The 25,504-nt window shown below is 42.0% G+C and overlaps 1 pseudogene; it reads left to right on the top strand.

Moving 5' to 3' along the window:
• Nucleotides 1–294: 294 nt before the first annotated feature.
• LOC138674427 (uncharacterized) lies at nucleotides 295–25,504 on the top strand (annotated as a pseudogene).

Raw genomic sequence — 25,504 nt, 5'->3', positions numbered from 1 at the left:
TACATGTGACCTGCCAGTGACCTCTGATGCAGATTTGGTGCAGATTTAACCTGCGTCAAATCCTGATGCAATCCTGAGGGTGGAAACATACCATTATACGGTAGTGTGACTCCGGCCTAAAAATCTTAATGTCAATTAATAACATTTAACCACAATGTAGACACGAATATTACAGCATATATAAGTTGTGATTTTCAAGTGACCTTCTGCTTCTCAGCCCTCCCCTGTGTACACAATATAAAGCCCACCCTTTTGAGCGGGAGAAAAATGTAGATTTGTTTCTTTCCCTGTCGGCCATGGCGTCTGCTGATCTGAGAGAAGAGCTGGACTGCTCCATCTGTCTGAGCACTTATACAGATCCTGTAATGCTGAGATGTGGACACAACTTCTGCCGGGTCTGTATTGATCGTGTGCTGGATACACAGGACGAGTCTGGAGTTTATTCCTGTCCTGACTGCAGAGAAGAGTTTCAGGAGCTGCCGGCACTGATGAGGGACTTCGCTCTTTGTAAGATTGTGAAGAATTTCCGGCAAACTGAGCCACATCAGGAAGAGATCACCGGGATCTGCTGCACTTACTGTGTGGACTCTCCGGTACCTGCTGTTAGATCATGTCTACTCTGTGAGGCTTCTCTGTGTGATAAACACCTGAGGGTTCACAGCAAATCACCAGAACACGTCTTATCTGATCCCAGCACTTCTCTGGAGAAAAGGAACGATGGCGCAGTGGTTAGCACAGCAGTCTTGCAGCGCTGGAGTCCTGGGTTCAAACCCCACCAAGGACAACATCTGCAAAGAGTTTGTATGTTCTCTCCGTGTTTGCGTGGGTTTCCTCCGGGTACTCCGGTTTCCTCCCACATTCCAAAGACATACTGATAGGGAATTTAGATTGTGAGCCCCAACGGGGACAGTGATGATAATGTGTGCAACTTGTAAAGCGCTGCGGAATATGTTAGCGCTATATAAAAATAAAGATTATTATTATTCTGTCCATAAGAAGATCCTGGAATATTACTGCACTGAGGACGCTGCTTGTATCTGTGTGTCCTGCAGTTTGGCCGGAGAACATCGGAGACACCGGGTGGAGATGCTGGATGAGGCCTCTGAGAAGAAGAGGAAAAAACTGAGAAATGTTCTGCAGAAACTGATCACAAAGAGAGAGAAGACTGAGGAAAGAGTCCGGAGTCTGGAGGAACGCAGGAGAAAAGCTCAAGAAAAAGCAGCTGGAGAAGCCGAGAGAGTCACTGCCCGGTGTACAGACATCATGAGACGGGTGGACGACCTGGAGAAGAAGGTCCTGAGTGAGATCTCCAGGCAGGAGAAGGAAGAGTCACTGTCACTGTCTGCTCTGATCCATCAGCTGGAAATAAAGAAGGACGAGCTGTCCAGGAAGATGAGACACATTGAGGAGCTGTGTAACATGACGGATCCACTGACTGTCTTACAGGAACCAGACATCGGTGACTTGTGTGATCCTGAGGAGGAGGGAGGTGATGAGGACACAGGAGGACATGATAAACAGCTCCATGATGGAGATGACCTGGATGTGGCTGTGATCTCACACACATTACACACATTATGTGAGGTAATATCAGGTATAAGGAGCGGGATCTATGTGGAGGATCCTGCAGACATATTACTGGATGTAACCACAGCCAGTAATTATATCCATACTTCTGACAACCTAAAAACTGCAACCAGGAAACGAGAGAGCCTGAATCGTCCAGAAACAGAAGAAAGATTCCAGGGTTATCAAGTGATGAGCAGGAGAGGATTTACCTCAGGACGACATTACTGGGATGTGGAGGGCAGTAGATCATATAATTGGATGGTCGGGATGTGTTATTCCAGTACAGACAGGAGGAGGCGTCAGTCATACATAATAACAAGTCCTGGTGTTTGTGGAGATCTAATAATCAGTATTCAGTGAGACATGACAGTAAAGAGATTCTGTTACCTGACAAGATCTCCAGTGATGGAGTCAGGATATGTCTGGATTATGAGGCCGGGCAGTTGTCCTTTTATGAGCTGTGTGACCCCATCAGACACTTACACACCTCCACTGCCACCTTCTCCGAGCCCCTTCATGCTGCATTGTGTATATGGGACTGTTCTCTAAAGATATTAGGGTTAAGCAGCAACTGGGAGCAATAACTATAAAAGATTGATTTGTGGATGATCCTATGACTATATCACACTGGTCAATGATCCGCTGTGTTGGTACCTGGTGATTATTTTGTATTAGCTGTATATAGGAGACAATATTAGATACTTTTGGAATGCTTTGATATCATGGGTAATCCCCATGTCTTTTCCCCAGATAATTAATTCACCTATGGGTCATCGCCATTAGGTTGCATAAAAAAAATCGGCAATAACATGTGCAGGTAGGGCCTTGGATTTCACGGTTTCCTTAGCAATTAATTAAATCGACCATAAAAATTTATAACACTTTTTGTCAACAGTAAGGGCATGGTACAGATCCAAAAATCTGCAACCTGTCTGAATTTGCAGGTTTTTTTTATGCTGTAAATACCGGTAAGTGGGGTTATTTTAATCTCTGTGTTCTAAAACCCCAATTCACAATACACAATTATTCAGTTGACAGGTAGCTCATTCAGCTACCCCATGCACAGGAACATTCGGCAAGGCCATGCACTCCAGTATTCCCTATAAGAGAGCTACGGTCATATTGCTCTAGAAGTGAGTCAGTGGTCTGAATTTATTATTATTATTATTTATTTAAATAGCACCATTAATTCCATGGTGCTGTACATGAGAAGGGGCTACATACAAATTACAGATATCACTTACAGTAAACAAACTAACAATGACAGACTGGTACAGAGGGAAGAGGACCCTGCCCTTGCGGGCTTACATTCTACAGGATTATGGGGAAGGAGACAGTAGGTCGAGGGTTGCAGTAGCTCCAATGGTGTTGAGGTGGCCGTGTGGTCTTTACAGGCTGTAAGCTTCCTTGAAGAGGTGGGTTTTCAGGTTTCTTTTGAAGGATCCAAAAGTAGTGGATAACCGGATGTGTTGGGGCACTGAATTCCAGAGGATGAGTGATATTTGGGAAAAGTCTTGGAGGCGATTGGGTGAGGAGCGAATAAGCGTGGAGGAGAGGAGGCGGTCTTGGGAGGACCGGAGATTACGTGAGGGAAGATATTGAGAGATTAGTGTGGAAATATACGGAGGAGAATGGTTATGGATGGCTTTGTAAGTCAGTGTTAGTAATTTAAACTGGATACGCTGGGAAATTGGGAGCCAGTGAAGGGATTTGCAAAGAGGGAATCAGGAGTGTAGCGAGGAGAGAGATTAATTAGTCGGGCAGCAGAGTTAAGGATGGACTGGAGGGGTCCGAGAGTATTAGAAGGTAGGCCACAGGTAGGCCACAGAGGAGTATGTTGCAGTAGTCGAGGCGGGAGATGATAAGAGCATGCACAAGCATTTTGGCAAAGTGAGGGTTGAGGAAAGGACGGATTCTGGAAAATATTTTTGAGCTGGAGGCGTCAGGAGGTGGCGAGAGCTTGGATGTGCGGTTTGAAGGACAGGGCAGAGTCAATTTGTGATTTCATTTATTTTGATAGATCAAGTAGGGAAGATATGCGTGATGGAGGAAAGATAATGAGTTCAGATTTGTCCACATTGATCTTGATGAAGCGAGAGGAGAAGAAGGAGGATATAGCTGATAGACACTCTGGGATTCTGGAGAGCAGAGAGGTGACATCTGGGCCAGAGAGGTAGATCTGAGTGTCATCGGCATATAGATGGTACTGGAAGCCATAGGACCTTATGAGTTGTCCCAGGCCAAGTATATAGATTGAGAAGAGTAAGGGTCCTAGGACAGAGCTTTGGGTGACTCCAACAGAGAGGGGGCGAGATGAAGAGGTAGTATGGGAGTAGGAAACGCTAAATGTGCGGTTGGCAAGGCATGAGGAGATCGAAGATAGTGCAAGGTCTTTGACCCCAAAGGAAGAGAGGATCTATAGTAGGAGGCAGTGGTCAACTGTGTCGAAGGCAGAGGACAGGTCTAGGAGGAGTAGTATAGAGAATTGTCTGTTACCTTTGGCTGTAAGTAAGTCGTCTGTAATTTTGGTCAGGGCAGTCTCAGTGGAATGGTGGGGATGGAAGCCAGATTGTAGGTTGTCGAAGAGAGAGTTAGGTGCAAAGTGAGAGGAAAGTTCAGCATGGACAAATGGGAGCAAAGATATGGGGCGATAGCTGGACATACCGCATGGGTCAAGGGATGGCTTTTTGAGGATAGGTGTGATTGTGGCATGTTTGAAGGCAGAGGGGAAGGTACCAGAAGTTAGTGATAGGTTGAAGAGATGGGTTAGGGATGAGATTAGTGTGGTGGTGAGGTTGGGATGAGGTGGGATGGGATGGGGTCAAGTGCAAAAGTGGTGAGGTGTGATTTGGCGAGAAGATAAGCAAGCTCCCCTTCAGAGATTTTGGAGAGTGAAGTTATGGGGTTTGGGCATTGGTCTCTCATACAAGGGGGTTGTGGTGGTTGGACAACAAAGACTTGCCTTGTTTGGTCTATCTTATTTTTGAAGTGCGTGGCAAAGTCCTCGGCAACGATTAGGGAACTCGGAAGGGGCAGTGGTGGACGGAGGAGGGAGTTAAGTGTTGAACAACTGTTCAGGGTTGGGGGATAAGGAAGATACGAGAGTTGTGAAGTAGGCCTGTTTAGCAGAGGTGAGAGCTGATTTGAATGCCAGTGTTGCTTGTTTGAGTGCAGTGAAATCATCTTGCGAATGCGGTTTCTTCCAACGCTGTTCTGCAATTCTGGATACTTGCCAAAGCTTTTTAGTGATGTTATTGTGCCAGTGTTGTCTATTGGTTCGTCGCACTCTGCTATGCATGACAGGGGCAACTGTGTCAATAGCTGATGCAAGAGTGGCATTGTAGAAAGCAGTGGCAGTGTCTGTGTCATGGAGTGAGGATATAGAGGACAGTGGTAGGATAGAGTCAGAGAGTGTGTGGGTGTCTAGGTGTGCGAGGTTCATGCGTGGGTGCGCATGGTGATGGACATGGGTAATAGGTGAGGAGGACAGGGATGAGAAAGTGAGTAGATGGTGGTCAGATAGAGGGAGAGGGGAGGTTGTGAAGTTAGATAGGGAGCATAAACAGGTGAAGACAAGGTCTAATGTGTGTCCGCCTGTGTGGGTGGCTGAGGAGGACCACTAAGTAAGTCCAAAGGAAGAAGTAAGGGACAGGAGTTTGGAGGCTGCTGACTGGTGGGTGTCAATGAGGATGTTGAAGTCACCTATGATGATGGTGGGAATGTCAGCAGACAGAAAGTGAAGGAGCCAGTTGGAGAATTGGTCAATAAAGGCAGTGGTCGGGCCTGGAGGTCGGTATATGATGGCCATTTGGAGGTTGTAGGGGGAGTAGATGCGGACAGAGGGGAAGATAAAGGAGGGTAGAGGTGGGATTGGGTTAAAGGTGCAGTTAGAAGGAGAAGGCCCACTCCTCCACCTTGTTTGTTGCCAGGGCGAGGAGTGTGGGTGAAGTGGAGGCCACCGTAGCATAGCGCAGCAGGGGAGGCTGTGTCAGAGGGTGTTAGCCATGTTTCGGTGATGCCCAGAAAGAAAAGATTACGAGAGGTAAAGAGTTCGTGAATCACTTGGAGTTTATTGCAGATGGAGCGGGCATTCCATAGTAATCCAGAGAGAGGGAGCAGGGGGGTGGACATCATGGGCACGCATTTCAAGATTTCGAGTGTTTATATTGGGTTGGGAGCGATAGGAGGAGGTAGTAATAGGAGGTATGAGCTGTGGGGGTCCAGGATTGGGAGATATGTCACCAGCAGTGAGGAGAAGCAGAGACAGAGCAGGTGGGAGAAAGAGAGTGGGCGGCTTGTTTTGTGTTTTGTTAGGCGAGATCTGAGGTTGAGGAGCAGGTCAGCGGAGGAGGTCAGGTGGGGAGGCAGGAGGGAATGAGAGATTATTACTTGGTTAGGGGGTGCTGGGGTTTGAGAATAGCGAAGGAGAGTGAGGAGTAAGGGAGCCAAAACTGTTAGAGCATATGTCAGCATGATGAGAATAAGTATGGGGAGTTCACCACTTCTTTGTGGGTCATTTGCATTGTAGCAGTTCCATCTCGCATGTTCAACGTGGATATTTTCTCTCTGAGCCCTGTTCATACAGGTACTATACAGATGATCAGGTTTTTAAATACATCAGATAGGGATTATATACATTAGACAGGACTGCTCTATTATGGGTATACCTTGGCGATTGGTGGAGCAGCTTAACATACTTTTTTTTTGCAAAAAAACATATTAACTAAATACCCTGTATTTTTTCATTTTTTGACTAGCACTTGCTTATTTACTGTGACTTTTTTACAACAGAGTATTTTTTTACCTCTCTATGCGCTTTTGTGTTTTCATGATGAGAATAAGTGTGGCGGAAAGGGAAAGAAATTTATTACATTTATTAACAGTGGTTAGTCTTACCTTCTGTTCACTTCTGGCTCATTTCTGGCACATTTCTGCTATCATATTTGCTGTTATCCTTCTAGAGACACACCAAGGTCCAGACAGACCTGTGTCTCATAATTTATAACAGGCTAAGAGCTCAGGAAATAGGCCAGGTGTGATCAGGAGGGAGGGGCAGCAGGAAGACTGATCACAGACACAGGAGGGAATTAATTAGAAGTCAGAAGGGAAATCTCAAGGGGAAATAGATCCAAATGGAAAGATAAAGCCAAACTGTATATTGGCATCAAGGAATTAAAATGAGAAAACATGCAGGGGAAGGAAAAAAAACAAAACAGTAATAGCAGCCGGCGGACATACCAGGAAGGAATAGCAGGGTGAGGAAGATCAGGAAAGTTGGGTGATGGTGATGGGATTGGGGTAGCAGCCAGCGGACATACCTGAGGATGAAGCAGATAAGTTGTCAGATTGATAGCAATAACAAAGTATAGCAAAAATAAAAATGAAGCATCTATAGCAGGGGGTTATTTTTCTGGCATATTTCTGCTGTCATATTTGCTGTTATCCTTTTAGAGACATCCTTCTAGAGACAGACCAAGGTCCAGACAGAAATCCAATATGTCATCTTCTCTCACCCAACATCATTTGTCGGGTAGAGAATCGTGAGACTCAGTGTCAATTTAGACTGTCAGCCGATCCCAGAGTTATTGGTGGGTTCAGACAACGTTAGTCTAATGTGTATGGAGGCCTTAACATTGTCCTATTATTTGCTGCAGTGTAGATTGTAGTTTCGAGTGTAGATTCCACAAGGGAAATTCCACAGTAAATTTCACCCTAAGGAGTGAATCCATCCTTGGGTTAATTACAAAGAACATTCCACATATGTAGATTTTTTTCTGATCTTAGAGATATGCCATATGAGTGAGTGTAAAACAACCCAGATCTGTTTGTGATGGGAAACTTTGAAGTCACTTTTTACTTTCACGAGTTTTCCTGTTTAGCAATGTGGAGCTCTACCTTTATGCTGTACAAGAGAATTCTAGATTCTCAAAAGTTTGCAGCCACCTGAACTTTTGAATATAGATATATTGGGAACATACCCTTAGGCTACATTCCCACGATGATCTCCCAGTAAATTTTTCTTCAATTAAGTAAAATAGGTTACTTGCATTTTTTCTAAAATACGCAACGGACAAAACTCACCAAAAATTAATCGTAGTAACGTAGCTTTATTATTTTATACAATTTTTTTTTTTTACTTTTCGGGGACACCAGATCTGTTTTTGTAATTGTTGAATATTTACGGGGGTTATTAACCGCTTACCGGCATTGGACGTACTATACCGTCCAATGCCGGCTCCCCTGCTTTGATGCAGGGTTCCGCGGTGAGCCCGCACCAAAGCCGGGACATGTCAGCTGTTTTGAACAGCTGACATGTGCCCGTAATAGGCGCAGGCAGAATCGCGATCTGCCCGCACCTATTAACTAGTTAAATGGTGCTGTCAATCGCAGACAGCGGCATTTAACTACCGCTTCCGGCCGGGCGGCCGGAAATGACGTCATCGCCGACCCCCGTCACATGATCGGGGGTCGGCGATGCGTCTCCATTGTAACCATAGAGGTCCTTGAGACCTCTATGGTTACTGATCGCCGGTGGCTGTGAGCGCCACCCTGTGGTCGGCGCTCACAGCACACCTGCAATTCTGCTACATAGCAGCGATCAGCAGATCGCTGCTATGTAGCAGAGGCGATCGAGTTGTGCCTGCTTCTAGCCTCCCATGGAGGCTATTGAAGCATGGCAAAAGTAAAAAAAAAAAGTTTAAAAAAAGTTAAAAAAATATAAAAGTTTAAATCACCCCCCTTTCGCCCCAATCAAAATAAATCAATAAAAAAAATATAAAATCTACGCATATTTGGTATCGCCGCGCTCAGAATCGCCCGATCTATCAACTAAAAAAAAAGCATTAACCTGATCGCTAAACAACATAGCGGGAAAAAAATTCGAAATGCCAGAATTACGTTTTTTTGGTCGCCGCGACATTGCATTAAAATGCAATAACGGGCGATCAAAAGAACGTATCTGCACCGAAATGCTATCAATAAAAACGTCATCTCGGCACGCAAAAAATAAGCCCTCAACCGACCCCAGATCACGAAAAATGGAGACGCTACGGGTATCGGAAAATGGCGCAATTTTTTTTTTTTTAGCAAAGTTTGGAATTTTTTTTCACCACTTAGGTAAAAAATAACCTAGTCATGTTTGGTGTCTATGAACTCGTAATGACCTGGAGAATCATAATGGCAGGTTAGTTTTAGCATTTAGTGAACCTAGCAAAAAAGCCAAACAAAAAACAAGTGTGGGACTGCACTTTTTTTGCAATTTCACCGCACTTGGAATTTTTTTCCCGTTTTCTAGTACACGACATGGTAAAACCAATGATGTCGTTCAAAAGTTCAACTCGTCCCGCAAAAAATAAGCCCTCACATGGCCAAATTGATGGAAAACTAAAAAAGTTATGGCTCCGGGAAGGAGGGGAGCGAAAAACGAACACGGAAAAACAAAAAACCCACGGTCATGAAGGGGTTAAAAAATCTATGTATGTAAATGATGAACACCTGCCTTTATATTATATTTTTTTCTTTTAGTGTTACTAGTTGTATTTTCCTCATCAGCCAGCTTTATTGTTGAGCACATCATGGTTATACAGATGAATTGTTCATTTGCAGTTATCACATCATGGCCTTTTAAGTTATACAGAGATTTTAGCTTATTTCAGCAGATCATCTCCAAAATGCTCGTCAAAAAGTGCTTGAAAAACATTTGGAAAACTTTCTTCTTTTCTGTGGGAAATATCCTTTGATGTTTATATGAGTTTTCTGACCATTTTTTCCTTGAAGAGATTTTGAAAAACGTCTAGTTGGGAAAAAAAGGTGCCTGTCACTTCCTTGAATCGGATCCTGGAGGAAACGTCTTCAAACTAGGCACTGCACTGTCCAATCGAAGGGTATCCAATCATTGGAGCCATCGAGTTTTCACAGACAAAGCCATTTTAGGAGAACGCCAGCAAACGCTTTCATGAGACACCTTCGCCGGCAACTTTCACTTTATACTGAGCTGACTCTAAAATGAGCATGTCACTTCTTTTAACAAACAGTTAGAAGAAAGTGACATAAGACGGTACTTGTGCACAGCAATATCATTTTGCCACTGCGGTGCACTAGGTTCATTTTTTGGGTAGTTTTTGCACCGCTGTTTCAGACAAATTCCTCGCGGAATCCTTGTGAAAAAGATGTTCGTTGCACATATCCAAAAGCAGAAAAGTTGCTCAAAAACTCTTCAAAACTACTTCAAGAAACACTTCAGGAAAAGAAAAACTTCCCTAAAAAGGAGTTTCCTGATTCGGTTTCCACTTGAAAAATGTGTTGTTTATGAATGCCTAAATAAACTTCGGGTAGCATAGCCTAATTAGTTGATATTATTTATTATTATTATTATTATTATTATTATTATTAATTACTCCATGGTGCTTTACATGTGAAAAGGGGCATGCATAACAAAAAGCAAGTACAATAATCTTGAGCAAAACAAGTCACCGACTGGTACAGGAGGAGAGAGGACCCTGCCCGTGGGGGCTTACAATCTACAAGGGATGGGTGAAGATACAGGAGATGAGAGTAGAGCTAGTCATGCAGTGGTTTGATGGAACAAGGGTTACTGCAGGCTTTATGCTTGTCGGAAGAGATAGGTCTTCGGGTTCCTTTCGAAGGTTCCCACGGGAGGCGAGAGTCTGATATGTTGTAGTAGAGAGTTCCAGAGTAGGGGAGATGCACAGAAAAAAAATTATATGCAATTGTGGGAGGAGGAGATAAGAGGGGAGTAAAGAAGGAGATCTTGTGAGGATCGGAGGTTATGTGCAGGTAAGTATCGGGAGACTAGATCATGGCTTTGAACTGGAGTCTCTGGGCAATGGGGAGCTAGTAAAGGGATTGACAGAGAGGAGAAGCCGGGAAATAGTGGGGGATAGGTGGATTAGTCAGGCAGCAGAATTTAGGATAGATTGGAAGGGTGCAAGGGTGTTAGAGGGGAGGCCACAAAGTAGGAGGTTGCAGTAGTCGAGGTAGGAGATGATGAGGGCTGTAGGGCAAAGCTTTCTCTAATGTTATTGATCTTCTGCTTGATGAATAAAATAAAGTCATCAGCTGAGATGAGAGGATAGTGAGGAGGCGCTGGGGTGATGAGGAGAGAATTGTAAATGTTGAATAGTTATTTTGGGTTGTGAGACAGGGAAGTTGAGAGATGAGACGTATGTTTGTTTTGCTGCAGTGAGCATTGACTTGAAAGTAGCGAGGGACTGTTTGAATGCAATGAAGTGCTCATTGGAATGGGATCTTTTCCATCTCTGCTCAGCAACCCTCGAAGCACGCCTCAGTTCTTTAGTCAGGATGGTGTGCCAGGGTTGACTATCGATTGTGCGTGCTTTGGTATGTGTAAGGGGGCAACCGATTCAAGAGCTGCAGCTGTTATGGTGATATATAAAGTGGCAGTAGCATGTGCATTGTGTAAGGAACTTAGGTTTCTAAGAAGAAGAAGGGATTCAGAGAGTGAGTATAGGTCGAGGTGTTTGAGATTTTTGCAAAGGTGTGCAAGTTTGTGGAGTAGGGATTATGGACCCAGAGAGGAGAGGGAAGAGAATGTAAGTAGATTGTGGTTAGAAAGAGGGAGAGGTGAGATAGGCTATCTTTGGGAGTGGCTGCGTAAGACCATTGAGCAAGGCCCAAGGAGGAAGTGAGAGATAAAAGCTTAGTGACAGCTGAGTGGGAAGTGTCATGACAATAGTGGAGATGTCAGTGGAAAGGAAATGAAGTAGCCAGGTGGTGAAATGGTCAAGGAAGGTGGTGGCTAGCCCTACTGGGCGGTAAATGATAGCCAGTTGGAGGAAAGGAAATTAAGTAGCCAGGTGGTGAAATGGTCAAGGATAATAATAATAATAATAATAATAAAAGGAAGGTGGTGGCTAGCCCTAATGGGCGGTAAATGATAGCCAGTTGGAGGGGTAGTAGATGTGCACTCAGCACACCTTGAAAGAAAAGAGAGTAAAAGAGGGTAGCAGTGGCATTTGGGTGAAGGAGCAGTTATCTGATAGGAGAAAACCAACTCCTCCACCATGCTTGCTGCTGGGGCGGGGGATGTGAGAAAGCTGGAATCCACCATACGAAAGTGCAGCTGGAGAGGCTGTGTCACAAGGGGTGAGGCAGGTTTTGGTGATGGTGAGGAAGGAAAGTTTGTTAGTAATGAAAAGATCATGGATGTATGAAAGTTTGTTGCAGACAGAACAAGCATTCCATAGAGCTCCTGTTAGAGGGACTGGGGAAGCCGGGGCTGGGCGAATGGGTATAAGGTTAGAGAGGTTACGGAAATTTGTGATAGATCGTGGATGTGAGGTGGAACAGACTGTGAGTATGTGGTGAAGAGGACCAGGATTTGGAGAGATATCGCCAGCAGTGAGGATGAGCAGAGAAAGGGTTAATAGGTGCGAGCAGAAGAGGGCATGAGGTGGCTGTCAGTGTTTGGAGACAGAACAGTTCTGAGTAGGAGGTGAGCTGGCTGGGGAGGATGGAGGGAGAGATGACCAGTTCTTTACTAGGTGTCAAGATTAGGAGGGTTAGTAGAAAGTGGAGAACTATAGGGTTACGAGTGAAGACAAACAGAAATATTGTTTACTGTGGCCATGTATCCAGTTACCTTCAGTTCCAATTCTGGTCTAATTCCAGGCAATACACTTATATGATACACTTGGATGATGCAGAGCAGACTACGTGATGCAGACTTGTTGCTCACAATATATTTGCTAACAAATACATTCAGGTGTGAAGCAGAGGGGAGAGGTCTCTACTCATCTTTATCAGATAATTACAATTGAGCCAGACGCAGGATATAACACAGGCGAAAGTAAAAACAGGCTGGTTAGTAAAAAAAAAGTTGTGAGTGGGGGTCTTGCAGTGGTCAGTTTAAAAAAATAACAAGATCATGCACACAGGAGAGGTAAGATTTATCACAAAGTTTGGAAAGCTGGGTGACATACCTGTAGGAAGAATAGATAAATAGACATGCTGATTAGAGTGCGATGGTTATAGATGACAAGGTGCAGTCTATATACATAGTATTAAATTCTGGTTTAATTCAGTGTAATACACTTATATGATGCACTAGGATGATACAGAGCAGACAAGCAGTTGATACGGGCACTAATTTTTACTACATCTTAGACTATTCCCACAATGAATTTTTGTTGAGTTTTTGACGCCACATATTTTCACAGCGTCTTATAGTTCTAGCAAAGTAGAAATTTCATGCCCCCTGTAGGTTTTTTGAACCCAGCATAAACTGACCTGTGCTGCATGTTTAAAATCCACAACATGCCAATTTCCTGTGCGGGTACGCTGAGTTTTATGTGCAAAACTTTTCTAGCAGAATTACATTAGATGCGGAAAATCTTCTGGTAAAAAAACTAGAAAAAAACATATAGTCAGTGACTATATGGATACCCGCATAGTGTGATGCAGTATTTAGCCAACTTCTTTCTGCCCCGCTAATGTCGATTGAAAGGTCACTGGCATGTGTGTACATAGGAAGAGACTTGCCAATCAACTGTGATGAATCTGGTGATAGAATTGTTAACATAGTCCTTCCTGTATGTCTCATAGCTGTTAAAAGACTTCTGGTGGTCCCAATATTCTTCCATTTAAGGATTATGGAGGCCACTGTGCCCTTAGGAACCTTGAGTACTGCAGAAATTCTGTTGTAACCTTGGCCGAGATCTGTGCCTTGCCACAATTCTGTCTCTGAGCTCCTTGGCCAGTTCCTTTGGCCTCATGATTCTCATTTGGTCTGACATGCACTGTGAGGTCTTAACTAGACAGGTGTGCACCTTCCCAAATCAAGTCCTATCAGTTTAGTTACACACAGCTGGACTCCAATGAAGGAGTAGAACCATCTCAAGGAGGATCACGAGGAACTGGACAGCATGTGACTTAAATATGAGTATCTGAGCAAAGGGTCTGAATACTTATGACCATGAAATATTTCAGTTTTTCTTTTTTATTAAATTTGCAAACATTTCTACATTTCTGTTTTTTTCAGTCAAGATGGGGTGCAGAGTATACATTAATGTGAAAAAATGAACTTTTTTGAATTTACCAAATGGCTGCAATGAAACAAAGAGTGAAAAATTAAAAGGGGTCTGAATACTTTCCGTACTCACTATATATATATAGAATAGATAGCTACAAATATGTGAGTGATATATAATTAGTACAGTGAGTGTGTAGCTTACTGTACATGAATTTAATTAATAAATAAATAATTTACAGAAAAAAAGATGTGGGATCTCCTGAAATTTTGTTAATCAGCAGAGGGAAAGCATACAGCCAGGGGCTGATGTTTATAGCCTGGGAAGGGGGTAATAAACATGGAGCTTCCTAGGCTATTACTATCAGCTCACGTTATTAAAATAGGGCACCCCCAAAAAATGACGTAGGGTCACGCTATAATTAATAACCAGCAAAGGCTAGGCATACAGCTGCGAGCTGATATTAATAGCCTAGGAAGGGCCATGGATATTGGCCTTCTCCCAGACTAAAAACATCAACTCTCAGCCACCCCAGATGCGCCAATTGGGACACTTAGCATCCATCCTTTCCACTTGCCCTGGTGCGTTGGCAAGTGGGGTAATAGTATTGGGTTGCTCTCAGCTTTGTATTGCCAGCTAACATCAAGCTCAAGGGTTAGTAATGGAATGTCATCTATAAGACGCCTCCATTCCTAACCCCATAGTCATATTAACAACTTACAAGAAACACAATGAGCAATAGTCATATTGTAAATAAAAACACAGCAAATAAAGTATTTTTATTAAAATAAAGACACTGACACCTTTATTTAAATAAAAATAAAAAAGTAGTTATACTCACCTTACGCCTAATCTGCTGAAGCTCATGTCCCCTGTATTCACGCTGACGGGTACGTGCCCTAATGTTATAAGTAGAATGTGTATTTATAATTCAATTACAAACAATGTAAAAGTTAGCCGGCACATCCTAAAATAAATAAATGTTCATTGCTATGGTTGCAATGCAAAAACAAACAATCACAAAGTATTCAGCCGTTTCCTGCAGGCGGTAAAAAATACATAACCTAGTTCTACAGGTTTTATGTCCTTAGGCAAATTCCAGTTCTTTGTATTTTATCAATGAGGGTTGGGTCAGCTCAACGAATATAAGAGCCTAGATTTATTATTTTATAACATTATCATTAAGGGGAAGTTTTAATTCAGTTGGAAAACCCCAATATCTATATGAAACCCTCCTTCGCATACAGAGGCACGGCAATCTTGGTAGTTACAATTTTTAGGTAATGTATCCAGAAGAAAGATGGGCACACTGTAAAACCCAATGAGGGAGGTGCTGGCTGGACATCAAACGTCAAATATACAAGAAAAACAGCCGCACTCAAAGTCTTGATTTCAATGAAAAAAGAAACTTCTTTGCTTTTATTCAAGTGTACATGCACCACCAAATAATTTTTTAGAGAAGAAAGTAATAAATGATAGCGGACAACGAGGTGACGTTTCGACCAGGTATGGTCTTTCTCAAAACCTCACTGCAAAGATAAATGCGATATATAAGTGTGCTGTACAGATATACATGTAAAAAGAAAAAAACTAATAATACATACGGTACATACATATAGATAAAAAACTAACACCCTATGCAAAACTGTAGAACATACAAAATAACAATATAGTAAAGCTACAACAATCTATATACATATATACAAAGTTACATGCATACGTGCGTGAATATACGCTATTAGAAATATAGATAGCAGAATATAAACCACGGACTACATAAAATAAACTCCCAGGGCAAAAAATGTAGGGCAAAAACCGTAGTATATGAGAGTAGGTAGTAGTCCTCTGGGATAGTGTAGCATTGCACTGGGATTGTATTGCATGAACGGACTATGCCAAAATATAGACTCACAAGAACATAGCTATATTGAAGTATACCCACAGAGATGTAGTCAGTATTGTATAAGACGCCATATAGACTAACCTTTAGGAGGAGGAGTAGTAAAGGAAAAAGTAGGGTGAGAGTCCCCAAGGACTAAAAAGAAACAGAAAGGACATGGTTAAGTATGGTGAACTGGAGATCAGGATAAAGTGAAGGAGATAACAGCCCAATATTTACCAGCTCCAGGCAGAGTATACAGGTAAGTTGTCCGTCACATAGGTGGTGTAGTGGCTCATGTGAGCGCTGTAGGCGCTATAAGTACACCGCAGTAGCGGTTACATCCGGTATCAGCTGGCGTAGGAACGAGGTCTGGCCCGCAAAGAACGGCGCTTGGGAAGTAGAGTCAAGTACCGCAGCTATGAGTAAAGTATGGAAGCGCCGGAGCGTGCGCAGTAAGCTATGCCCGAATGGCGCCTGCGCAAGGTGTACGAGGTCTGGAGGTTCCAGACCGGCGCCTGCGCAGTAGGGGACAAGTATCGCAGACGCTTATTCACGCACGTATGCATGTAACTTTGTATATATGTATATAGATTGTTGTAGCTTTACTATATTGTTATTTTGTTACTATATTGTTATTTTGTATGTTCTACAGTTTTGCATAGGGTGTTAGTTTTTTATCTATATGTATGTATGTATTATTAGTTTTTTTCTTTTTACATGTATATCTGTACAGCACACTTATATCACATTTATCTTTGCAGTGAGGTTTTGAGAAAGACCATACCTGGTCGAAACGTCACCTCGTTGTCCGCTATCATTTATTACTTTCTTCTCTAAAAAATTATTTGGTGGTGCATGTACACTTGAATAAAAGCAAAGAAGTTTATTTTTTCATTGAAATCAAGACTTTGAGTGCGGCTGTTTTTCTTGTATATTTGACAATTTTTAGGTAAGGCATAAAAGTTTAAAGGAATTGTCCAGCCATGGTGACATTTTCAGCAAGTGCTGCGGCTTACCAAATCCTAACAGTGTCTAATGCACACACCGTTAGGATTCGGCTACGCTTGCCGGTTCCAGATGTGGTCAACTGGCCGCAAGTATGCAGTTTGCTAACTAGGGTTTCATCCCCGTCTCTCAGTAGAATATTGCGACAATTGCTTGATACGCAAATACTGTATGTATGCAAATCATATTCTTGTGGTCTCGTGATGATTGCTGGAGCCGGCAAGGAAAGCTGAATCTTAACAGTGTACGCATTCCACAATGTTCATATTTCACTAGGAGGCAACGTCTTCATTGTATGGATGTCCACACAAAAATAGCTACATTTTCACTATATATCTGTGAACCCTATTGCTACCTATTGTATCTATTGTAACCCATAAGGTACGATCCAGTAGGTTGTATCTAACAACTGGACGTACTAAGTCAAGGTTGAGTCCTACGCAACATTGACTCATTCCAGTCTTGGCCATCGAGAGCTTTTACTTTGTCACTCCTCTGACTGTCAACTCCTTAGGCCACCTGGCACCCAGGACACAACAAAGGATTTAAGGCAATCAGGCCTCACAACTTGTGACTATCGGGCCAGAATGACAGGGACCTCATGATAGCCTTCACCAGGATTGAGCCCACCACTGATTGCCTGCTGGTTAGTTTGCTTGGCTGACTTTAGCTCTACATCCCCAACAACCTATTAAGAGCCAATCATCTCCAGACCTACGGTACAATTAGTACGGTACAATTAGCCAATATCACTTTACCCTCGGCCTACACAGAACACTGTATATTATACTCCTCATCATGTCCACAGCCGACACCCCCTGTTCCTGTTTTTGAAACTAGCCTTCATGTAACGGGTAACCACCAGCATTCCCAGCTCTTCAGAGTCCTCGGTCACACCTTATGCCCTCTAGTCCACCACCACTTCGACACACTTCAGACACCCCTACCTGGTCCTTCCCAGGAAGAACATGGCTTCTTTTCAGGTCCACAGGCCCATGCCTATCTTTTCCTCCCACAAATCCTCAGATCATAAGAGATCTAGTTACGTAAAACACATAGGTATATATAAAATATATACATTTAAAAGTGTATTCTCATCTCCAAGATCCTGCTGTAGTAGATGTAATAATAATGATATTAGCAAGCACCTCCAATTAGAAATGTTCTATAGTTTTTCTGATTCGCTATGTCACTTACCCCATGTATGGCATTGTAGTAGCTTGGGTATCCATGGTGACTATATGAGTGGTCATAATAACCATGGATACCTATGGCAATGCCCTGCACATGGGGTAGGCAACATAGCTAATCAGAAGAACTATACTACATTTCTAATTGTAGGCATTAGCTAATATTATTAGTGCTTCTACTTCATATCAGGATAGGATCTTAGAGATGGTAATACCCCTTTAACTTATATATATATATATATATAGACTTTATATTTTGTTATATAATGTATGGCAGCATCACACAAATAGGGTCTCTGCTCTGCTAGTGATGCCTCCTCCTGCTCAATTTTCACTCAGCAGGATCGCTGGTTGACTGGATTTTATTTACCTGGTTGCCGATGGCTACGTCCTGGTATCCTGTCATGGCAGGTCGCACATGCTCAGTAGATATCTGCTGTTCTATAGTGGCCATTCACATCTTGCTTTGCAGTGGCATATGTGATTGTACCCTCCGTTCTACACATGGTGGACCCCGGCCTTGTGCTCCTGCTGCTGCTGTCAGAGGTGAAGCAGCTCTTTTCCAATTGCGTCCTGACTAAGCACAGAAGTACCGGTCACTAAACCACCGATGTTATTTGTATTTGTTATAATGGCCGCCTCCTACCTATAAATACACTGTAAATACAATAGGGCCATTATGTATACTGTCTAGAAAAGAAATTATCCATTGTACATTGCAACCAATCAGAGCTCAGTTTTAATTTTTTAACCCCTTAGTGACAGAGCCAAATTTTTAAATCTGACCAGTGTCACTTTATGTGGTAATAACTCTGCAACGCTTCAACAAATCCCAGTGATTTTGAGATTGTTTTTTCGTGACACATTATACTTTATGATAATGGTAAGTTTAGGTCAATATGTTTTGTGTTTATTTATAAAAAATATAAAAAATTTGAGAAAAATGTAAAAAAATTGGCAATTTTCAAAGTTTGAATGATTATCCCTTTAGTCCAGATGGTCATACCACAGCAAAACATGAATAAATAACATTTCCCACATTTCGGCTTTACATCAGCATCATTTGTAAAATGTTATTTTATTTTGTTAGCATTTTAGGAAGTTTAAAATTGTAGCAGCAATTTTTCATTTTTTCAAGGAAATTTACTAAATTTATTTTTTTAGGGACTTAAAACATGTTTGAAGTGACTTTAGGGGTCTCATATATTGGGAAACTCCAAAACGTGATACCATTTTAAAAACAGCACCTCCCTGACATATCGAAAACTGCTGTCAGGTAGTTTATTAACCCTTCAGGTGCTTTACAGGAATTAATGCAAAGTGGTATGACAGAAATGAAAATGTGCATTTTTACCACCTAAATGCCTCTAACTTCTGAACAGGTTACAACAGCCGTCAGACTCTAAGGCCGCTATTTGGTCATGAATTGCCATGGCAAACAACAGGACCACAAAATCATGATCTGGGGGCACCAGTTGGGATAAAGAGGAAGCCCCCACACTCTGTTAACCATATACAATGATGTAGTTACTATTTACAGCAGCATCTAAGGGGTTAAACAGATTTGGACGGTGCAAATACTGATCATGGCTGATGCAGCAAGTTGTCAGCTATAGTGGACAACCGACAGATGCTGGATTGTCACCTGTATGGGAAGGCTATTCTCTTATATGTCAAGTCAGTTAAAAGACGTATTGGCTGTCATTAAGGGGTTAAACCTCTGGTAAAATGAAAGCTTCACTGTGATTGGTTGTGATGAGGAAAAAAAAGAGCCAAGAGATGATACAAAAGAGATCAATATCTAAAACACTAAAAAGTGGAAAGATCAGAATTGTTGGGACAAACACGAATTATAGAGCATTTATTGACATAATATTAAAAACTAAGCTCAGCACCGCGTCTCCCCCTGCAAGATCTGCCCAGGAGCCATTAGTAGATATTCGGAGTCAGGTGAACTGTAAGAGGAAGTGAATGAATATATGAAGATGAAGGTAAGTGCCCTTTATTACAGACTAACTAAACGTAATCTTATCATAAATTGATTAAAGTTGAAATTTCCCTTAGCTTACTTTATTACCATGCAACGGCCATTAAATTTCCTTATTTTTGCTATTATACATCTATCCACATGGTATTTTATATGAAGTTGTGTGCCGAGTCTGGCGTCCATGTCAGCAGCACTCCCAACCGGCATTTGACTGCCTGTTTCCTGCGCGCCTCTTGTGCTTACTAAGCCTCCGCGATGTCACAACGTACATTACGCCGGTGTCACAGCGATTATTCGCATGCCTCCTCAGCGCCTCCCCTTGCGGTTTCTCCCCGTATAAGGCTACCCTGCTGAGTCTGCCTCTTGTAGCAATGCTGCATATGGCATTTATTTAGAGTGGCATGGACGGTCTCTGTGGGAATTTAACCTTGCTGCGTCCTACAGATATTAGCTCTCCCTCGGCTTATCCCTTGTTTGCAGAACCTTTATCAGGTAACTCCTCCTGCCTACTTGGAACTGCACTAGTCTGACCACCATGGAGAACCGAAGTGAATGCCGGACCATGGACCTGCAAATATATATATATGTTTTTTAAACTTTTATATTTAAACTTTTATACTATGGAAAGTAGAAAAGAAAATGAAATGAGAACATAATAAGCAGTAACAAATTAGACAGCGAGTGTGGACAAAAAAAGTAACTATAAAGAAAAAAAAAATACTGTATTATTGGACCTTAAGATGCACCCCTGGTTTAGACATCACAAAATAGAAAAAAAACGATGTAAGGATTCGTAAACTTGGCAAAACATCAGATTGCACTAGTACCAATGTTATTCTATTAAGCCATTCACCTGTCTGATTTTTCCCTTGGACCGAGTCTGTTTGAGGAAAAGAATCGCAGCATGCACGATTTTCGTTCGTAAATAAGATAGCACTCAGCCACGCAAGTCACTGAGTCGGTTGAAAAAAATCAGACCATCCTCGGATGACATCCGTTTTCACGCACTAACAGAATAGAGTAGATGGAAAAAAATGTTTCTCCATCTTCTACTCATCTGAGAAAATTGGAGCACACTTTTATCATAGTCTCATAATAGTTTAACCAGAGTGAGTGCGATTAGCATAATCAGACCAATTTTCTGATTTTCTCAGATGGTCGCGTTACCCTAGTCTAAGATGAGTGAAATAAGAAAAATACAACATACAATGGTGTCATTGCTTTTCCATGCTACTATGCAAAATACAAGTTGGTATATAAAATATATAGACTAAAACCTCTCCAAGAAATCTACTTGATGTCCAAAAATAGATTGTGTATTCCCTTAAAAATCCAAAATATATGGTCAACGGAATTGTGAGATATAAACAAAAAGATTTCCTCATTCTTTACGGACTTGACAACTGTACAATTCATGTTTATGACAGGTAGAATATAACTTATGAATCATTATATAATCTTGATTCATTAAGCTCAACTTCGCCCTGTAGGTGGTAGTGCAAGGCACGCTCTCAGGTTTCTTAGCTCCCAAGACTTTCATCTCCATTGCATTCGATTGTTCTGTCAGCCATGGCGTCTGTTGATTTCAGGAAGGAGCTGGACTGCTCCATCTGTCTGAGCACTTATACAGATCCTGTAATGCTGAGATGTGGACACAACTACTGCCGGGTCTGTATAGATTGTGTACTTGATACACAGGATAAGTCTGGACTTTATTTCTGTCCTCAGTGCAGAGAACATTTTTATAAACGTCCTACACTGAAAAGAAACATAACTCTAAGTAACATAATTGAGCAACTTCGCACCATTCCAGAAGCACAGAAGGACACTGGAAATTTTTGCACTAACTGTATTCACTCTCCGGTACCTGCTGTTAAATCCTGTCTGCACTGTGAAGTTTTCCTGTGTGACAACCACCTACGAGTTCATAGCAAGTCTGAAGAACACGTCTTATCTGATCCCAGCACTTCAGTGGAGAAAAGGAAATGTTCTGTCCATAAGAAGATCCTGGAATATTACTGTACTCAGGATGCTGCTTGTATCTGTGTGTCCTGCAGTTTGGTCGGGGAACATCGGGGACACCGGGTGGAGATGCTGGATGAGGCCTCTGAGAAGAAAAAGAAGAAAATGAGAAATGTTCTCCAGAAACTGACCACAAAGAGAAAGGTGTCCGAGGACAAGGTTCGGAGTCTGGAGGAGCGCTGGAGAAAGGCTCAAGAAAAAGCAGCTGAAGAAGCCGAGAGAGTCACTGCCCTGTGTACAGACATCAGGAGACGGGTGGACGACCTGGAGAAGAAGCTCCTGAGTGAGATCTCCAGGCAGGAGAAGGAAAAGTCACTGTCACTGTCTGCTCTGATCCATCAGCTGGAAAAAAAGAAGGACGAGCTGTCCAGGAAGATGAGACACATTGAGGAGCTGTGTAACATGACGGATCCACTGACTGTCTTACAGGAACCAGACACCGGTGACTTGTGTGATCCTGAGGAGGAGGGAGGTGATGAGGACACAGGGGGACATGATAAACAGCCCCATGATGGAGATCTAGCTTGGATTAAGGGGACTTTTCATGCAGAACTATCTAATATCATGTCAGACCTACATACTAGCTTGTCTAGGCAACCAAAACAAATTAAAGATTTCGATGATGAACAAAATCCACCCAGTTACTCGGAAGGTCTGCCTGTTTTACCATCAAAAAATGGAGACAATCATGGAAAGGTCAGGATTGCTGGAATTAGGGGGATCTATGTGGAGGGTCCTGCAGACATATTACTGGATGTAAATACAGCTGCTAACAATATCCATATATCAGATGACCTGAAAATGGCAACCTGGACACAAACAGATGAAGAACGTAAAGAAACCGCAGAGAGATTTCAAGACTATAACCAGGTGATGAGCAGGAGAGGATTCTCCTCAGGGCGACATTACTGGGATGTGGAGGGCAGTGAGGTGGCGGAGTGGATGGTGGGGATGTGTTATCCCAGTATAGACAGGAGAGAAGATCAGTCTCTTGTTGGATATAATAAAAAATCTTGGTGTCTGCAAAAAGAAAATAATTATTCAGTGATACATGACAGTAAAGAGATCCGGTTACCTGACAAGATCTCCAGTGATAGGGTCAGGATACGTCTGGATTATGAGGCCGGGCAGTTGTCCTTTTATGAGCTGTGTGACCCCATCAGACTTTTACACACCTTCACTGCCACCTTCTCCGAGCCCCTTCATGCTGTATTGTGTGTGGGTAATGGCTCACTAAACATATTGGGCCAGCATTAATCTTGATAAACCATCATAACATAGTCAAAGACCGGCAACTAAAACTAGAATCTGGCTGGTGGAGACACAGGTCAACGTTCCTCCATGGTAGCAGTCCCTTTGACTGCACTGCTACGGTTCATCAGCTAACTCAAAGAATATAGTGATTATATTGTACAGTTTTAGACCTTGTAATTTTTTGCCTCTGTATGTTTAAGCATCTTTGATAATACATATTTTTAAGAAAAAGAGCTGCGCCAAAATTTTGCGACTTTTCAAATCAATTTACGCCATATTTCTATCAAAATTGCTTTGATGAATCAACCCCCATGGACTTTACAGTGTCTGACCAGCAGAATCATTTCATAGCTAACATCGGTCTATGTAGAGGTGTAGCTTAAATTCTTGTGAGCGTTTACTGCTTTTACGTGTCACGTTTGGTCGATGTACGTTCAATTTTGACATATGAGAAAAATTATTCGTTTTTTTCAAATTTCTAAGTAAAATTTGTAATACATAATAAATAACCGATTGGGCAATTTGTACACTGATATATGTTTGACATTTTGTGGAGGAAAATATATGTATATACTGATAGAGTGGGGAGTGTCTATATCTTTGTTCAAGCTGTATTTTATCTAAAAATGACTACAATCTGTTTTATTTATCTTTATATAGTGCCACCATATTCTGCAGCACTTTAGAAATATGAGTGTGTTTGTGTATTTATAAATTGGATTAATACTTATTAAAAGATAAAAAGAATAAAAAAAGGTGCTAAAAATAAAAAAAATTGGTATATCTAGGCTAGCTGTACACATTTGTGTGTCATGGACATGGTCCCTGATGTACGGACTGCCCGCAACTCTTCTGACCTGAACTCAGTAAGCTAATGGTCCGCTCATCGTGGGGCATAATTGCAAAGCATCAGACGTCAGATTGGCTTTATACTGTAATTCTTCTTGAAAGTTGTCATGTCTGATATTGGAAACATTCAGCTCTTGCATTAACTGCAGGGCTCCGAATAATGAATCATTGTACCAACAACACAGACAAAACTAGTCAATTCACATGATAATGTGCTTTAATGGTTCCAAAGGGGTTGTTAAAGCGGTTGTCCGGTCCAAACCGATAAGTCTGCAGTCATTCTGTGTGACGGCAAACTTATGAATCCCCCCAGTGCACGCATTGTGCACTGCGGAGATTTGCCGGTTTCAGACCCGGGAATTGAGGGTATGTATGAGTTATACATACCCGGCCAGAAACAAGGCCTCACTCTCCATACACTAGATGGGGAGCGGCCTCGGCTAATTACAAGTGTATGAAGAGCGAGTATGCAGCCATCGACTGGGAGTATGTATAACTCATACATACCCTCCATTTCTGGGTCAAAACCAGCAATTGATAAGTCTGCAGTCACACTGAGAGACTGCAGACTTATCGGATTGGACCGAACAACCCCTTTATCATCAGAAAAGATCAAGAGTTCAACCTCAATGACATATGTGCCCCTCGCAAAAAAAATTATTCTACAATTATAAAATTATCAATACCACTAAACAACGACCAAAAATTGCCTCCATACTGGTATTGAACCAAATGTGGTAAACAAAAGACTAGGTCCCCTATTCATGAAAGTGTTTGTGAAAGAATTCTGGCATAAAATACCTTCAAATGTCGCAAAATGGTCTGTCTTCACAGAGGCCATTAACTCTGTTAGGACATTGACATACATTTAAGTCATATGTCGTGTCCCTACCTTTGATGGAGACTCGCACGCCGATCTCAGATCTTTCTGGTGGATGATGGCTTCCATTGTGGCACCTGTGTCATGATCGTGGGACACTGATGGGTTTCCATGAGAGCTGGAGGCCCGCGGAAGACCTCCTTGTTTGTTATGACGATCCTCTTGTGAAACCAAGCTGGCGTTCATTGGAGATTATGATTTTCACTCTACATAGCAGAGCTAATGCCCTGCTATGTATAGCGCAAGCGGTCAGACAATTGCAACTTCCAGTCCCCTAAGGGGACTATTATATACAGTAAAAAGTTAAAAAAAAGTATTTAAAAATATGAAAAATTGTAAAAAAAACTAAAACACAAAAGTTAAATTCACCCCCCTTTTGGGTACATATTTAACATCACTGCATTCGTAAAAGTCCGATCTCTCAAAAGTAAATTAACTCGATCCGTAAACGGTGTAACAAAAAATAAAATAAAAATACAAGAACTACGTTTTTTTGGCTTCTGTAGCATTGCAATAAAATGCAATAAGAAGTGATCAGAACATTGTATCAATCTCAAAATGATATCAGTAAAAACATCAGATGAGAGCGCAAAATATAAGCACTTACCCAGCCCCACATCCCGGAAAATGAAAAATCTCCGATATCTTATTTTACCAATTAAATAAAAAACTATACATGTTTGGTATGGACCCATACTGACTTGGAGAATCATAATACCAGGTCAGTTTTACCATTTAGTGAACATGAATAATAAAATAACCCTCCCAAATATTGTGAAATTGCACTTTTGTTTTGCATTTTCAACGCACTTGGATTTTTTTCCTGCATCACATGATAAAATGAATGGCGTCATTGAA

Source organism: Ranitomeya imitator, chromosome 4 (genome assembly GCF_032444005.1).
Source record: "Ranitomeya imitator isolate aRanImi1 chromosome 4, aRanImi1.pri, whole genome shotgun sequence".
NCBI classification, from domain to species: Eukaryota; Metazoa; Chordata; class Amphibia; order Anura; family Dendrobatidae; genus Ranitomeya; species Ranitomeya imitator.
The sequence above is the reverse complement of the archived record's forward strand: the minus strand, read 5'-3'. Positions and strand labels throughout refer to the sequence as shown.